We start from the raw sequence: 18,719 nt of genomic DNA on the forward strand, positions 1-18,719 counted from the left end.
TGCTCAATTATAGTTTTTATTGTGATTAATCAATGAAGATTCAGAGCTTGTTTATAGCCTCTGTGAGCTGAGATAGCGAGTCTCTCCCTGAAGAGGCATCCACCCTTGGCTGAAGATTAGCTCCTGGACTGGTGTGGATGCTCCTAGGTAAGCATGTGCCTACAGCCAGGCTTTTGGAGTGAGGCCCAACTCCTCTGTTTTTCTCTTTGCCCCAAATCATAGCACAGGCTTAAAAACGACAACCAGAAAAAGAGGTTTAGACTACACAGCACAGGTGGACATGCACATGCTGCAGATAGCATAGAGAAATCAAGGGCCTGCTAGGCTATTTCAGCTACACTCATGTCACCCAAAGAGGGAGAGCACCATTCTGAGCTTCACCAGCAAGGAAGAACACAGGCAGCCAGGTCTCCAGCTTGCCGGGAACTCTGCAAACTGCTCCAGTGTATCACCTTGTCAAGAACAATGCTTGCCCCCTCTACCTTTGGGAGCATCGTTTGCTTGTTTCCCTGAGGTTACCTGTCACAGAGCATACCTTCATCTCAGAGGAGGCAAACCTGCCAAGTGTACCCACCCAGAATGCACAGTGTCTTTTTTTTCCACCCACAGTTCCTTTCCTCTGGAGGCCTAGGAAAAACCTCCTCTGCTGCTATCTGATGTTGACACCAGCTTCGTACACCAGGTTCTTCCATTCCAAGGTGGGTTTAACACTTTTCCTGGCACAGACAAAAGGAGTCTGAATGTAGTCATTCAGAGTTATATTACACTTCATTTGTTTCTGCATTAATTCATTCATTAAATGTTGCAGGATTCCTACTAGAAGCAGAACAGGGGTGGTAAGACTACAGATTCGGAAATTTTTGGAACTTGGCTTTTGCACTTAAATTAGGTGCTGGAAGAAATGAGAGCACCATGTATCAGCCTAAAGCTGGGTGCCTATCTCCCTTCAGCTCAGTTCTGCACACACCAGTGTTTCCTGGGCCCTCTTTTTATATTAAGCCTTAGCCAAAATCTACCCCTTTTCTCCTTTCCAGGAATTATATTGGGATTCACAAGGGAGAGAGGCCCTTGTGTTCATAAGTAAATAAACTTACAGGTTGTGCTTGAAAAGTGACTCAAAGGTATATATTTAAAGCCAAGGAAATGACAGCAAACATAGATATAATACACATCTGAAGAGATTCAGATACACATTTGGAAAGAATAGGAGTCATTGCATTCCTTCAGAAGAAGGGTAGGGATATGGCACTGAGGCAGTTAAAATACTACATAAAATACTACAGATACTTGGAATCATTGAGTTTCTAACTTTTAGAACACATGACATAGAGTTCTTCCAAATCTTGGAGTTTGGTTTCCTCATTGTAGCATTTCTTTGGGGAGAGACACAGATCTGGGCTTGGGATTAGGCTCTAGCTGACTGCAATAATGATACTGAGCAAAAAGAGAGCAAGACCCTACCACCAAGGGGCCCTGGAAAGGCAAATGCTCAAAACAGAAGTATGGATGTCTGCCAGCACATTTGACCCTGTCTGTGCATCAGAATTGCTGGAGACCCTGTGAAAAAAACCAGTCATGCCTGAGAGGCACTCAGTCTTCTGAATCTAAATCTTAAGCTTGGTTACCACCTCTACTGCTAAGACTTGCTGAAAGCCCTCCATATAACATAACTCCCTTGCCTGTGTACCTGTACATACTTCCCCGGTAGTTTTTTTTTTTAAAGATTTTATTTATTTATTCATGAAAGACACAGAGAGAAAGGCAGAGACATAGGCAGAGGGAGAAGCAGGCTTCAGGCAGGGAGCCCGATGTGGGACTTGATCCTGAGACTCCAGATCACGCCCTGAGCCAGGGGCAGGTGCTCAACCGCTGAGCCACCCAGGCGTCCCCCCTGGTAGGTTTTTATCACACCCCTCCTTACCCATTCGTTCACTAGCATTCCAGGTCCCACTGGACTCTGAGCCTGGTAAGTCACAGAAATGCCTATCATGGTTAGAAGGCTTCCCACCCCCTAGGAAATGGTTTGATATTCAAAATTAAAGTTAATAATTGAGTTTTTACATTAATGATTGAAATCAAATGTGATATTTCCTTTTTAATTGGGATCTAGGCATCTCATTTATCACTCCAGAATTTAGAAGGAAATTTCCTTAAGACTGTTGTTATATACCCTGAGACAGAGTCATTAGTCTAAGCAGTGACCATGGCCTAAATCTTTTTCAGCAGCAGGACTGAGAGGTGAGCCCAGGGAAGGGGAGAGCTGTCAGGCTCTGACTTTCTCTCTTGGCCAGTGACTCATTTGCAGCTGCTACATGACAAGGGGACCCAGAGAGTAGATGGGACACTGTGAGTGTCACCCAATTACCAATTTTCACATTTCAGAAAGACCTAGAAATAGGAAAACAGACTATGATAAGCCCTAAAACCACATCACATCTGCTCTTTCTATATAGTTTATTTTCAATTGGCAATGTCATCAGCTGTGTCACCCAGCAGTGACATATACTATTTCTCCTCAAAACCCCTCTAGTAGCAAATGTCCCACAGGGTCACCTTCAGTCAGCTGAGTCAGAATCACAGAATTCTGGAAATGGAAACCTGATAGAGATCATCCCAATAACAGGGGAACTGTTAATATTTCTTGAGTATCTACATGGGCCAGCCACTTCACATATTTTATTTCATTTAATCCTGACATGAATCCTGACATGTAAGTTTCATTGTTCTCATATTTTAGATGAAAACACGGCTTGGGAAGGTGAAGTGATCTGTGCAAGGTTACATATCTCATGACTCAGATCCGTGTAACCTAAAAGCCCCCATTTCTTTTTTTTAAATAAATTTATTTTTAATTGGTGTTCAATTTGCCAACATGTAGAATAACACCCAGTGCTCATCCCATCAAGTGCCTACCTCAGTGCCCATCACCCAGTCATCCTCACCCCCCGCCCACCTCCCCTTCCACCACCCCTAGTTTGTTTCCCAGAGTTAGGAGTCTTTCATGTTCTGTCTCCCTTTCTGATATTTCCCACTCATTTTTTCTCCTTTCCCCTTTATTCCCTTTCACTATTTTTTATATTCCCCAAATGAATGAGACCATATAATGTTTGTCCTTCTCCGATTGACTTATTTCACTCAGCATAATACCCTCCCTCCAGTCCCATCCACATCGAAGCAAATGGTGGGTATTTGCCATTTCTAATGGCTGAGTAATATTCCATTGTATACATAAACCACATCTTCTTTTTCCATTCATCTTTTGATGGACACCGAGGCTCCTTCCACAGTTTAGCTATTGTGGACATTGCTGCTAGAAACATCAGGATACAGGTGTCCCGGCGTTTCATTGCATTTGTATCTTTGGGGTAAATCCCCAACAGTGCAATTGCTGGGTCGTAGGGCAGGTCTATTTTTAACTCTTTGAGGAACCTCCACACAGTTTTCCAGAGTGGCTGCACCAGTTCACATTCCCACCAACAGTGCAGGAGGGTTCCCCTTTCTCCATATCCTCTCCCAACATTCGTGGTTTCCTGCCTTGTTAATTTTCCCCATTCTCACTGGTGTGAGGTGGTATCTCATTGTGGTTTTGATTTGTATTTCCCTGATGGCAAGTGATGCAGAGCATTTTCTCATGTGCTTGTTGAAAGCCCCCATTTCTCAAAGTGGAGACTGTATACAAAGATATGCCTAGAGACATAAGAAGCCGCATAAACACAGCACGTCCTCTGAAATGCCAATTTTATTCAATGGTAAATAATTTAAAATACTGTTTTCATTAAAGCAAACATGCATTTATGATGGAGGAGGAATACAAATTTGCACAAAATATAAAGATAAAACATTAAACTTTAGGAAATTCTTATTTGTGGCAACCACTTCTGGTTTTGTCTCTCAGACTCCCAGGGCTCTTACCATATTTCCCAGCCAGGGAGAAGATACCCAAAGATTTTAAAGCAGAGCCATAAACCCAAACAGAATTTAGGAATGGCTCCCTCAAGTGGAAGATGGGGGGATGGCTTGTCATTAAAGAGCAAAGAGTAGTGACTCCATTTTGTGAGGAGGCTCAATTTCAATGTCCACCACTAAAGGAATATAAATCCTATAAGGCCATGAGTTCCCAAGACCCTATTCACCTGAGATGCTCTCAGGAGGTTTCCAAAGCTACACAGTGTAGAGATAAGAATCTACACAGAATGAATAAGCAGTGTCAAGCCCTACCTTCCCCAAACTCCCCAATGCACACACACATACACACATCACTTCTTGTCTTTATCCCTCCCACCTCCAGATCTTAATGAACCTAAGTCCCAGGTATCTTTTTCAAAGAAACACACAGAATCATATTTGAACTGGCTGCAATCATCAAGGGCCTGATTTTAAGGGTAGGCCAGGCTATACTCTGTTGAGGCTTGAATCCCCCTAGAGAAGTTTATCAATGGATTCTAAAAAGAATGAAAGGAAGGGCTCCAGCCAGACCATTGGCCCAGCAGAGCTGGGCACAACTGCCTGGCATCCTGATTTAGTTGAAGTTAATAGGCTTAACCAAGAAAAATCACTGAATAAGGCAAAAAAGAGCATCGCCTGGTTGGATTGAAAAGGAGAGCTGACCCAAAGGAAAGAGTATTGGCATCACATCTACAGACACACTGCAGTCAGTCTGTGCCATGCTCAGCTCCCCAAACACATATGCTCCTCCACCCCACTGACCCGCTGGTCTTTGCAATTCCCTTTGACTGGGAGGCTCTCCTCTCCACTCATTGCCTAATTCCTACTTACTCATTAGGCCTCAGCTTCAATGCCACTTCTTCCAGGAAGATTTCCATGATTCACTTCAGCCTAGCAGCTTCTTGTTTACTCCCATAAAACCCCATATTTCCCCCACCCTAGTGCTTATCAGACTACATTGTAATTGCCTATGTACTTGTCTGTGAATGGCACAAGAGTATGAATGCTCAAAGACGATGCCCAACGCATCATTAAGTACTCTCTATGAATGCCTTCTCAATGAATGAATGAGTGAATGAATGAATGAATGTTAAAGATACATTACAAGTCCCCAAGGATGCCCACTGGGCCACAGGAATACACTTTTCTGGCAACCAGCCACTTTGAGAGCCCACAGCAGTAAGAGGCTGCTTTGGAAAGGACTGAAAAAGGAGAGGAGCCCAACCTCACATGTGCACTGAGGACATCTGAAACAGAAAAGGTCTTTGCACTGGAGACACTCAATCTGACGGGGGAAACTATTAGGGACACAATAATGAGGACAGATTGCTTTGTTACAAAGCTGAAATGGAGACAAATGTGAAAACCAAATTAAGTGAGCAATGCCTTTGCTTACATACTAATCTTACTTCCCTAGAGTGTCTCACTAGAGAAAGATTTTAGAAGGAAATATTCATGAGAACTTTGATACTATAATATGCTGTTCATCTGTAAAATAATTGAGAGTCAATAAAACTCTTTCATATATATCATTTTATTTCATTTTACTCATGCATCAAATATTTTGGTGTATGGTGCACTAGCATCTATTATTGGGTTAGTTGGGAAAGTTCAAAGATAACTCCCTCTAAGGAGCTTGGATTCACACGGAGGAGGTAACTGATAACTGTAATTCAAGGCAGATAGAGACAAGGGCTGGGCAAGCCAGGATTATTTCTGTTGTAAGTGACTTAATCTGATTTAGCTAACAAAGGAAACATATGTCTTACATAACGAAAATTCCAGGGATGTATTTCTCCAGGTTAAGCTTTATCCAAGGGATTGAATAATATATACCAGGCCCCTCTCTCAATCTCTTGTCTTTGCCTTATGCTAGGCTAGCATCACTCTCATGCTCCATCACAGTAGCCATTCAGTTTCTGGTTCAAATCTTTAAAGGTCCAATTTGACATGAGAGTAGAGCTTCTCTTCTCCCACAGGTTTTAATGAAAATTGGGGAGCTGATTATCCTGGGCCTGAGTAATGATCATACACTCTCTCATGAGCCAATCACTGAGCCATGGATTGGAATTAGCTGACTGATAACCCAAGGCAATATGCTGCTCTTCCAAGCAGGTGTGGAGCCACACCCACTCAAACCACATGGGCTGAAAGGAGAATGAGTCTTGAGTAGCCAAGAGTCATTAACCACAGTCTGATTAAATGCTTGAGGCTTAATTCTCACAACAGATTTGTGTTTTCTCCCATTTTACAAACAAGAAAAAATGAGGCTAGTAAGACCAAGAATAAGGTAGGATCTGGTCTTTTGACTTAGTTGTGTGCTGCCTCCATTTGTGTTTGTTGCAATTTGGGATGTGACAGTATTTCTTTGGTTGAGACATTATAAAACATTCACGAGCATTGCAAAACATTTCGCATCCATGGCTCTAATACCAGTGACACCTGCTTCCCATGATTGTAACAACTAAAATTGCTCACACACATTTTCAAAGATCCCCTTGAGGGGCAGCACTTGCCTCACTTGAGAAAAACTGAATGCTACCCAACTGAACCTTATTATCAGGAGTTTCATCCTCCTCAAAGTTCCTAAATGTGAGCTTTAACATTTGGTTTCAGAGATAGATTGAACTTTTGATTGGATATCCCTTAAAGACCTTCTAGTCTAACCCTGCAGGCTGTCAGTTCTAGTGTAGAGGAGAAGGTATGAGTGAGCGTGGCAGGGAAGAAGATGAGCACAAAATGTACTCCTGGAAGGTAAGTGTAAAGGATTGGAGGTGGTAGGTCTCAGTTTCTCATTAATGCTCATCTGCTTCAGATACTAAAACCACAGAATCAACACATTTTATGGTCAGGATTCAAGCTGTTTCTTAGGGAAGATAGTATTATCCTCCCTTACTTGAGTAAGATAAGAAAGTATGGGAGGCAGAGTGTTCAATTCTGGACACTACTCACTATGAAAGATACTGCTGCCAAATTGGTCTGCAGTCCGATAGAGCAAATAGAATAGGTGGGAATTTGAAACCAGCTCTTGACATGAAGAACACCTCAAGGAACAGGTAAAATTACACCTGGGAAAACACTCAAAATCTGGCAAGAAAATTGGCCTTCTGAGATACTGAAGACAATCATCCAGGATTGTCGTATCATCCAGTAATCCCATAGACTGGGATTACTCTATATAGTCCAAATAGGCAGAACCAGGTGTGATCGAGAAACAGAAAACACTTGAGCAGAGTGAGTCATCTGGTTAGGTAGTAAGTTCCCCACTGCTGGAGTATCCAGCATCCAGAGATGGTGAAGTGGATTTGAAGCTTAGCCTTTTAAATGTTCTCAAACAACACAAAATAGATGAAGTTTTAGTGCCTCACACACTGCTAAGAGACATGCTAGAGCATGTCGGTTTTAATGTATGCTCAGTTTCTCCTAGAATAACTGTAGGGTAATCCCCCTTCTCCCCTATCCAAAAATCCTATCAGAACATGAGTGTGAGAAACATGTGGGATAATTTTGTAGGATAATTTTTAATCTGTTCTAATTCACAAAAGAAAAAAAGGACACCTTTAACAAAGTTTCATACTTTATTGATAACACAATACTTTTATCCAAACAAGTAATCACTTGGTAACTATGGTTACCATATTGGTTGCACCAGGTGATCTCTAAGGTTTGTCCAACAAAAGTTGAGTCTAAACTTAGGGTTAGAGTGCCTACAGGGTGTTCAGTAATTTACTCACAGGACTTCTGGCAGGTATGACATGTACTACCATGCTTCTGACTATCTCATGGGCAAGAAAAGGCCCATAAACTACAAAGGTTAAAGTGACTTTACACATCACCCTAGAACTGCCTAGAGAAGTGGTGGCAAGTTTTAGAAAGCAACTGTGACCTCTCTATGTCACTCCTTTGTCTTAAGAAGTACCAGTTGAGACAGCTCTCTTTGTAAAGGGTCATCTCTGTGCATTAGCTGAGCTCTGAGATATAAAAGACATTTGGCATTACCAGCCTCTAGCAATGAAGCCATTTTAAATCAGAAATGTTATGAGATTGTGGGATGCCAGATCAGATATTGCAGAGGCTAGAAAACTCCCATCTCACCTGAAAATGCCATTGTAAGGACCTTTCCCAATCTTTGATCTTTGAAGCTACTGGAGCCGAGTTAGCTGGCCATTATATATTTTCATGACATCAAGTCCCTATGAATGAAAACACTATTCAATTTTGTACAATAGGACTTGGCATAATTCTAGGTCACTGCTTTGGTGAAATTACAAAAATTGATGTTTCTGGGGGATATCAGGAGCTTTAGAGATTATTGGAATCAATACAGAAATGTGGAAAAGTGGGACTTATTTTTTTTATCAAGAGGCTGTACCTTATTCTTTCTGGTTCTCATTAACAAACAAATGAATAGGGCAGCCTGGGTGGCTCAGTGGTTTAGCACCTGCCTTCAGCCCAGGTGTGATCCTGGGGACCCAGGATCGAGTCCCACATCAGGCTCCCTGCATGGAGCCTGCTTCTCCCTCTGCCTGTGTCTCTGCCTCTCTCTGTGTCTCTCATGCATAAATAAAATTTTTTAAAAAAAGAAACAAATGAATACCTTACTGCCACCACTGCCCCACACCTCAGGATTCTATAGTCAACCCTTTCTCCCTTCTTTTCTCTCTCTACACTTCTCCTTGGAGTATCAGATGTCCATTCATGATGATAATTATCACTAAAATCTACACCATCAATCCACATATTGGTGCTGAATTTCAGATCTGTATATCCAACTACTAACCAGTCATCTTCAGAAGTCTGGATGTTCTCAAGCCAGAATTCGTCATTTGACACCTCCTGACCCCCCCTTCTTGCTTCCCCTAACCCCCACTTCCCTTACCAACACACCAGTTTTCCTCCATGTACTTCTAGTCTTAGCTGGTGGTATCACCATTGGCCTGTCAGAAACATCGTCCCACTGGACTTCTTTTTCTTCATCACTGAGGTCTCAGCAACCCTCACCCACAGTATTTCTCTGATTGGAATCTTGGCCTCTAGTTAAAAAACCTCTGTGTGATCTTTCTAAAACACTAATCTGATCATGTCAGCCTCCACCCATCCCCACCTTCACCTCCCTCCATCCCCCCCACCCTCACCCCCATCCCCACAAAATGCTTCCAGCTTTCCTCATCCCCTCTGGAGAAATATCCAGGAGGGATCTAACCCTTGTATTTTCTCCCATTACCTCTGCATTTAATCCGTGTTTTAGATTTACCCATCTATAATCATCTCCATATTGCATACTAGTTCTTGCCACTGTATCTTTGCTTTTATTTTCTCTGCCTGATTCTTTTCCTACTTCATCCATCTGGTAAATTCTTGTTTGTGCTTTAAAACCCACTGGAGTGCCACCTCTTCCTGGACGTCTTTCCTGACTCTCCTTTTCCTTTCTGTTTCTTCATCTTACACCTGCAATCTCTATTCTTAACCCTCTATTGTCACTGGAAATCCCCTAGTAAGCCATGACCTTCTTGAAAAAAAAAGCATGGATTGTGCTTTAGCTTTCCCTGCCTGTTTGGTTCTGGGTACTGAGCCTGGCAAACACTAGAAGCAAATGACTCTTTGTGAATGTAAAGGAGATGTCCTCATTAGAGTCTAAAGGGGAGATAAGAGGAGAGATTTTTTTTAACCATCAACAATGTTTCTTGTCCTTTAAAGATGGATGTTTAGATTCACACCCCAGGGCACACTATTCCTTCATTTCTGGAAAACTTTAATGATCCTTTATGAAAAAGTAAAGCTATATCCTCAACTGCAATGAAGAGCTTCTGGAGATAGTGAGAATCTAAATTGCTCCACATGAAACTATAAGTAGTAGTCTTTAGTGATGATAGAGAGGCATCCCTAAGATTATCATGCTAAGATACTGATAATGGACTGAGAGTGAGAATGAAATGAGGTGTTTCCCTGAGTGTCAGTGGAGTAGGGATCTGAATCAGATAGGCAGGAACTTGGCAAGAACACTCATTCTGTGGGGATGCAAACTGGTTTAGTAAGGTCACAGGCTGGTGGTAAGAGGAAGGATAACCAAGAAGGGGTCTCTGTGGGAAAGCATGGCCAAAGGATTTGAGAAAGACAACTGTGGTGTCCAGTTTTAAGGCATCCCTAACTCCCTCCATCATTCCCTCCATCATCCTATTCTCCAATAAAGCTTTATAAAATATCACTGCCCCATCTTAGCTGAACTCTGGGGAATACAGCAGCCGATGTCCACTGTCACAGAATAAACACAAAGACCCCCAAAATAGTCTAAAATGGAGGCAGAGTATATGACCCATCCAGCAAAGAAGAATCATATTCCTTAAGAAAAGTCAGGGAGTCTCCTGCAAGCTAAAAGTGAAAGGGACAGACATAATACTGAGAAAGGGAAGGGTTTTTTTTGTTTTTGTTTTTCAAATTTCTGATTATTTCAGAAGTGGATTGGAAAGTCTCTCTTGAGATTAGTTACTGTTCTGGTTTAGAGTTATTGAGGCACAGGTATGGTTCTAAAACAGGTTAAGAATGGGCTGCAATTAGGCTCTCAGGGGTCTCAGCATCACTTAGTAGGCAAGTTTGAATAGGTGTGCTTGAGGCTTGGTAAAACCCTTATTCAATATTTTTGTTGGAGTAAAACAGTACATAGATAGTTTGTAAGAGTCTGGTTTTCACACAGAAAGTGGCCATAGTTCAAGGTCAGATGTCTGTCCAAGGTGACAAGCAACAACCAGGGTGAATTTTGAAATGTTTTGGTGTTCCTGAGAAATTCCTAAGGCACCCTGGAGAGGCTTACTTGGTAGTACATGAGGGGCTCAGATGATGGATATTTGGCTATTAAAGGAGAAAAACTTCTGAACTTGGAGCAACTAGGGCTACCAGGGTTTCTGAGTATCACTCCCAAAATAAAATCACCTTTAAACTCAGTCCCTCTCAACAGTTAGCAATATTGGCTCTTACCTTTGTATCAGTTAACTCTCCCACATCAGAGTTAAAGGTGAGAAACTGGATCTGTTCTGCACAAAGACAATCATGCTTTGAGTAACACACCAAAAAACCTACAGATGCTGATTTTGTCGACTTAAGCAATGCTAGGCTTCCACAATCTTTTAAAGAAATGATATCATTTCCTACCCATGAAAAATTACCAGAGGAATTGTTCATTTTTTTCCCCAACACAATTGAAATCGTACATGGTAGGGAAGTTTTTAATTAGTCTGTTCTGAGCAGGAACTGTGTGTGCTCACTGCAGTAGGAGCCTAATAAATTACTTCATAATCGCAACCAGAGGCTTTGTGTTGAAAAATACTCATTAGTTTGCACCAGCAGCCAGCAGCTTCCTGTGAAAGGTCTGAGAAACACGTTGCAATAGGTGTAGAGCAAGTTGCTTGAGCAGAACTTCTGGGGCAGTGAAAACAAACAGGCCTGCTTGGTGAGGGAAGCCATGCGGATCTGAGGTTTGGTGTCTGGGGACAAAAGAATTTCTAGAAACTGCATGCCAGCCCCTTCTGCCCAATCCACACTTTCCTTCTTCTCCCACCCCTGCAAAAAGGCTTGCTTGCTTTTCAGATCTTCCCAATATTTGTGTGTGTGTGAGTGTGTGTGTGTGTATAGAAATCAAATGCTTAGAAATTACTCATCCCAGGCTAGTAAGGCAATGCATATACTGTTCAGTTGAGATACATTCATACTTACATATACACAATCACACAGATAGATAACATCAGTAGGCAAAATGTTATTAGCCCAGCTCGTAAGAATAGTTCCTCTCAAGGGCAGCATAGGATTAGATATGTTAGTAAGTCACTTGGAGGAAAGATTGAGACCCCAAGAAGCCTGTTCTTATAATAAAAGATGTTCCCTAAATTGCTTTCTAAGGAGAGAGGGTCTTGCTGATCTCAGGTGGCTTGGTAAAGAAGTCTGGGTGATTGCTGGGGTAGAACTGTTCTGTAAAATAAAGAGGTGAGAATTTGAAACTGGGGGTGGAGGGTTCAGGGAGAAAACCAAGAAAGCCAGGCTTTGTAAACAAGAAAGGAGAAAAGGAAAAATGTACCTCTTAGCAGAGCAGGAGAGGTAAACGTCTCAGGGAGATTTTGAAGTTATTTGCTGTAGCATATACATGATAAACTCCTCCCTCCATTTGCCCTAGAAAACAGTTTCCCAGAAGCAGACCCTCAGGCTAGGATTTCTGTGCAAGGGGCTTATTAAGGAGGTGCTCCTAATGGAGACCAAGAAGGAAGCAGGAAAAACAAGACAGAGAAGAGGGAAAAGCCAAGCTAAAATACAATCCAGGCAAAACTCGTCAGCCTGATCCCACAGGGGAACTCTGGAATATAAGTAAAGCTCAGTGTTGTCCCCACTGGTGGTAAGGGAGCTGGGCTCTTACATTCCTGCACCTGTCCGTCTTGGTCAAGAGTCAGGTGGAGGAAGAGGATCAATTCGCAAACACTTCTGGCTCTGTTATGGAGGAAAGTGTTCACTGAGGAAGGGTTGTACAAGGTGTTGCATGCAAGAAGCCAGAGGAGTAGGGAAGGCAGAGCAAAAAATAGTAAAAGGGGATATGAGATCTGATAGAGCACTGAGAATGTCCACTACATAAATCTATAGTAAAGTCTACATTTGCTCACCACTGATTGTGTATGAGTCTGTTCTTCACAATAATTAAAAAAGACAACCACACATTCAGGTCAAAAAATCTTTAAGGAGTAAAAGCAGAGACTCTCCTTGCAGGTGCAGAGAATGAGGAACATCTGACATCTAGGTCCGTAGGCTTTTGGAAGCAGCCTCATAGTTGCATCCAACTATATTATGTATCTCATGAAGCTATGCTGCTGATGCTAGATTGAGATGGAATTCCTATTATCAAAATGCAATCTATATATGGGAAGTATGTGTATTCACATCTCTAATCATTTCTGCTAGTAAAATGTCCATGGCTCCTGTTTGCCCACCTAACACAGTCCAACTCCAGCCTCAGGCTCCAGTTTTATCTCAGCCAAACTCCTGCCATGAGCTGCTCCTCATCCATACTCCACACTGTCCTTGCACAGTAGCCACAACTAAACCTTCACATGCACCAGACACTGAGCCAAGAGGGGTTATGGGTGTCACTTAATTATAACAATAACTCCATGCCTTAGTGTTAATTTATTTCACAAGTGAGACAATGGCAGCTTGATGAGGTAAAGTCCAAGTTCTCTAAATGGGTAAGGGATGGGGCTGCATTTGGATCTAGGACCTGGCAACTGAAAAGCCAATGCTTTTAGCTGCCATGCTCCGTTCTCCATGGACATTGTCTCCCCTTGGTGGGGGGGGGGATGGGGTAACTGGGTGACAGGCACTGAGGGGGGCACTTGATGGGATGAGCACTGGGTGTTATACTATATGTTGGCAAATCGAACTCCAATAAAAAAGTATTCAAAAAATAATAATAAAGCCCTTTCCCGAATTCAGGATTTTGATGTCCTACCATCTTCCAAGTGCCAATTCCAAGGCTATATCCTTCACAAAACCTTTTAAGTTAGGCAGAATTCTTGGAGGGAAGGGATAGAAATCCAATATATAAGAAAGAAAAATTACTGGCTTGAGCATTTGAGAAAAATACTGGTGTGGTCTACATGTTCAAAGAGATTGCCATAGGAACCAGGGCCCTCCTGGGTTGATAAATGGATAATGAGAGAGAAAGAGGTATCTCATATTGCTGAAGTTATTGGGCTGGGAGTGGCGGGGGGGTATAAGTGAACAATAGAGGTAGAAAGAAGACTCTAGCTGCATTAAGTTCCTATTAAGCCCTGGTTCCTAGAGCAATCTCTTTGAAATCTCAGAGTCCAAGGGAATGGATTATTGTGATTAGTGAGGCCATGGACACCAACCAGACTGTTACATGAGGAAGGGGGTGGGAGAAAACCACTCTGGCCAGTTCATAGCAATTGCTCATACAATTCATTATACCATCTATGAAGATCTAGACAGAATTACTCTGTTCCACTTTCTCTGGCATAAAACAACCATTTTATCATGCTCACAGACTCTATGGGCCAGGAATTTGGATAAGACACAGCACGGATGGCTTGTCCATTCCACCATGTCTCGGGCGTTGAAAGACTTGAAGCCAGAGGTTGTATTCATCTAAAGGTTCATATATTCATTCACATGAGTGGCAGTTGAAGTTGGCACTCAGCTTGGGGCTCAGTTCCTTTTCACATGGCCTCTCCATGTGGTCCCTCTGTGTGAGATGGTTTGGGTTTTCTCACAGCAAGGTGGCTGAGTTCTAAAGTTGAACATCCTGTGACAGAAAGCCAGGTGGGAACTGTACTGCCTTTTCTAACTTAGCTTCAACCTGCCGCATTTAATTTGTTGGAGCCTCACAAGCTTGCCCATATTCAAGGGAGTGAGATAGAGATCCATCCCTGATAAAGAATAGCAAAATTCTGGAAAAGATTGTGGGATCAGAAATATTGCTGTAGACATTTTTGGAAAATACAGATTGTCACACATTTTTCCCTGTGAATTCTCTTTATACTTGTCATACCTTCGCTAAATTATTGTGAGCTCTGTGAGATATTCATTTTCACATTTATATCCAGTGCCTTGAACAAGACCTTATACACACTAGGTCTTCAAAATATGTTGATTGGCTAAATATCTCTAATCTAATGGAATCATCATTTTTCTACCAACTGTGTGACTGTGAGAAATTTATGCTGCATCTCTAAGACTTGGTTTACAAACTGAGAAAGCTTAATAAAGTTGTGGCTTCTAAAATTCTAGTTTAGCAACAAATTACTAGTCATTTTCTTCAACCTGGTGCCCTATGGGTGGTAATACAAATCAATACAGCCACTAAAAGAAACAATATGTAGATTCCTCAAAAAATTAAAAGTAGAACTACCATATGATCCAGCAATCCCACTTTGGGTATATATATCCAATGGAAATGATGGCAAGATCTTGAAGAGATACCTGCATTCCCATGTCCACTGTAGCTCTGATCAAAATACCCAAGATATGGAAATAACCTAAGGGTATGTTAACAGACGAGTGGATAAAGAAGATGTTGTATGTGTATGCAGTGAATTATTATTCAACCAAGAGAAAGAAGGAAATTCTGCCTTTTGTGACAATATGGATGACACTTAAAAGCATCATGCTCATAAAGTAAGTCAGAGAAAAATAAATACTGTATGGCATCATTTATATATGGAATCTATAAAAGCCTACCTAATAGAAACTGAGACTGCAGCAGTGGTTACCAGGGGCTAAGGAAGAGGGAAAGGATAGTGGGGGAACTGGGTAGATATTGGTCAAAGAGCACAAACTTCCAGTTATAAGATAAATTCTATGGATCTAATACACAACACGGTGATTATAGTTAATAATACTATATTATATGCTTGGAAATTGCTAAGATAACAGATCTTAAATGTTTTCACCACCACAAAAAAAAAATGGTAATGATGTGATATGATGGAGGTCTTGGTTAAAACTATGGTGGTAATCATTTGCAACATGTAAGGAAATCAACACATGGTACACCTTTGATTTACACAATGTTATATGCCAATTATATTTCAATAAAGCTGGTTGAGGGAGGACCAGAAATGCTCTTTTTAAAGCATGTGTAAGAGGGCTGGAGAACTGCCCGCTTCTCTCCCCTCCCCCTGGCTGCCATGGCTAACCCTTAGATGGTACCACAGGGCTAGTGGTCATCTTCCATTCTTAATCTTCTAGAATCTCTTCTGATAACAGAATCTACTTCTTTTCTGAAGAACCTCAACTTCCTCTCCACCATCACTCTCCCAGTCCACTTGGTTCACACAGAACTGAATCTAGTCCCCAGCTCTAAAGATGGGAATGTGACCCAGACCTGCCAAGCAGAGTCATCAAGATTGGTTTGAAAATGAGCACATGACCCATTCAGGGTCACTGAGATGAATTCTAAGATTTGTTACTGAAAATATCAGGAAGGAAGATGTTCTTTGTTCTGAGGCTGCTCAACCAGTAGAATAAAAGCCTAGCACTGCTGTTGGCCATCTTTGCTGCTTTAAGGGAGAGAATCTGACTGACAATGAAGCTCTAAAACAGAGGGAAGATGAACTAGTAATTTGTTGCAAAACCTGGTGCTTTTTAGATCTTCTATTAAGACTCCGGGAATATCTCTGAATTTTTTGCACTTTATAGGGGGCCATTTATAGGTCTACATCAAGAACATGGAGCCACATCAAAACCACAGATGAATCTCACAACTTAATCAGTATTGACCACTGCAGGATCTGACGTCTTTTGGCAAAGGATGTTATTCCAGCCTATCTCAGGACTCAAAAGAGTCTTGGTGTTGAGTCAAGTTGGATACTTTGCCTCTGCACGATACTGTCTCTATTCATTTTCTGGTACTTATTTCAAAGATATTTCATAACACAGGAGGATTACCACATCGAAGATTTCTAAATGGTATTTAAATAGGAAACCCTACTCTTTCTGTGCTTTTCTTAAGTCACCTTTGTACCTTTTCTATTTGCAAATGGTATTGCGGAAACATCTGTGTTTTAAGCTGAGTCCCTATCACTTGCAGAAATTCCTCTCTCCTTTTTCTCTGGTGCCTCATCCTGCCTGGAGTGAGATTCAGTTATGTCATAGTTGTTTTCAGGAAGGCAAACAGTGCTGCCAGAGGCTCAGGATTATAACTTTCCCATATAGAACAATATTGTTTTTAGAACAATTGCCCTTAGAAATATATACCTCAAAGTGAACATGAGGAGGTAGTGATGAGGCAAGAGAGGGGTCTGGAGGCTCAGCCTCAGGGGCCTGCTATTGAGGCCCCTCTTGAAGCCCATGAAAAGGGACTAGGCAGGGCCCAGCACATACTAGGTACTTAACAAGTGCCAAGTGAATGAATGAATCAGTGACTAGAAGGGTGGCATAGAACATGCAATTTCACCCATTTCAGTGAATTCACATAGGAGTCCAATCGTGGAAGAGGGAGAAACGATATCTGATCACCTATCATCCCTGTGGGAATAAACGATACAAAAATAATTTCCTAAAGATTATTTTCCTAGATTCTTAGCTTACTGATGCTTAGCATCAAGGAACATCAAAAATCGGAAAGGACCTTATATGCAAAAATTCTCTTTTAAATATCTACAATTGGGACAGCCCAAGGGACCCAGTGGTTTAGCGCCACCTTCAGCCTGGGGTATGATCCTGGAGACCCGGGATGGAGCCCCACGTCGGACTCCCTGCATGGAGCCTTCTTCTCCCTCTGCCTGTGTCTCTGCTTCTCTCTCTCTCTCTCTCTCTCTCTCTCTCTGTCTCTCATGAATAATTAAATAAAATCTTTAAAAAATATATCTACAATTGGCCCTGAGGTTCTCCAAACTGAGTTTTTCTGAACATATTTTGGAATATTAAGAGGTGTTACTTGAAGAAAGAAATACAAGTTTTGAAGCAACATGGTAAACAGAAGTAAATAGGCATCTTTACTGCTGGGTTTTCATATTCATTTTGGGGGGGACAGGTAATAAACAGTATTTGTTTATCACTAATACAGTGGAAGTCTGCATCTTCCCTCCCCTCCAGCACATCTTGTCTCTCTCATAGTCTTTATTGGCTATTGTTTATCATAAATCTTTAAGAGGCAACATAGCGGACAATGTTTATCAAACTTTTAAACACCGAATCCCCCCCCTTTTTTTTAGTTTTTCCTATTACTATTACAAGAGTCTTTGTTTTTGTTGTTGTTGTTGTTTCATTCTTTTTTTAAGATTTATTTATTTATTTATTCATGATAGACAGAGACAGAGAATGAGAGAGAGAGAGAGAGGCAGAGACACAGGAGGAGGGAGAAGCAGGCTCTATGCCAGGGGCCCAACATGGGACTAGATCCCGGGACTCCAGGATCATGCCCTGGGCCAAAGGCAGGTGCTAAACCACTGAGCCACCCAGGGATCCCCCTTACAAGGGTCTTTGATACATGCTTTTGGAAAGGCTGCCCTAGAACAAAGTTCCAAGTTCCAATTGAATTTCTTTTTATTTTTCCTATGGATATATTCAGCACAAGGAAAAAATCATTCTCATCCCCTTCTTTTTCAAGCTCTTTCCTTCCTAATAATGTAGTTCTAAGACCATATTAAAATATCTTGGTTCTCCCTAAATTATTTAATGAAATATGAATAAAAATACCAAGTTTTTTAATTAGTAAAGATGATTCTAATGTCCAGATGAAAGAACAAACAGAAACAGTGAGATAAAGAAGGAATAGGGGTTATCACCATCAGATGTCAAAACATATTATAAAGATATAATAATTAAAACTGTGTTAATACTGGCACATAACTACATCAACAGATAACAGTGAAAAAATGGAAAGGCCAGAAATGCCCCAAATATGTACAGGCACCTGAAGTCAGTGGGAAAAAAGTGAGCACTGCAATTTTTAGAATTGGAATGCTGACTAGCCATTAAGACAAAAATAAAATCAGATCTATATTTAACATCTTATGCCAGAATAAATTCCAAATGTTCTTAATAAACAAAAGATTTACGTGTAATAAATGAAATCACAAAGTACTGAAAAAATTATAGAGGAATTGTTTTATGATCTTAAAGTGGGAAAGATCAAACCGTAATAAAAACACAAAAGCCATAAAAGAAATAAATGAAAAATTTGACTACAAAAAAAAAAAAAAGTCAAAGGTTCTACATGGCCAAACCCAACATCAACAAAGCCAACAAACTTTGAAAAAAAGTTTGCAACTCACGTC

This window comes from Canis lupus, chromosome 11 (assembly GCF_011100685.1).
Source record: "Canis lupus familiaris isolate Mischka breed German Shepherd chromosome 11, alternate assembly UU_Cfam_GSD_1.0, whole genome shotgun sequence".
NCBI classification, from domain to species: domain Eukaryota; kingdom Metazoa; phylum Chordata; class Mammalia; order Carnivora; family Canidae; genus Canis; species Canis lupus.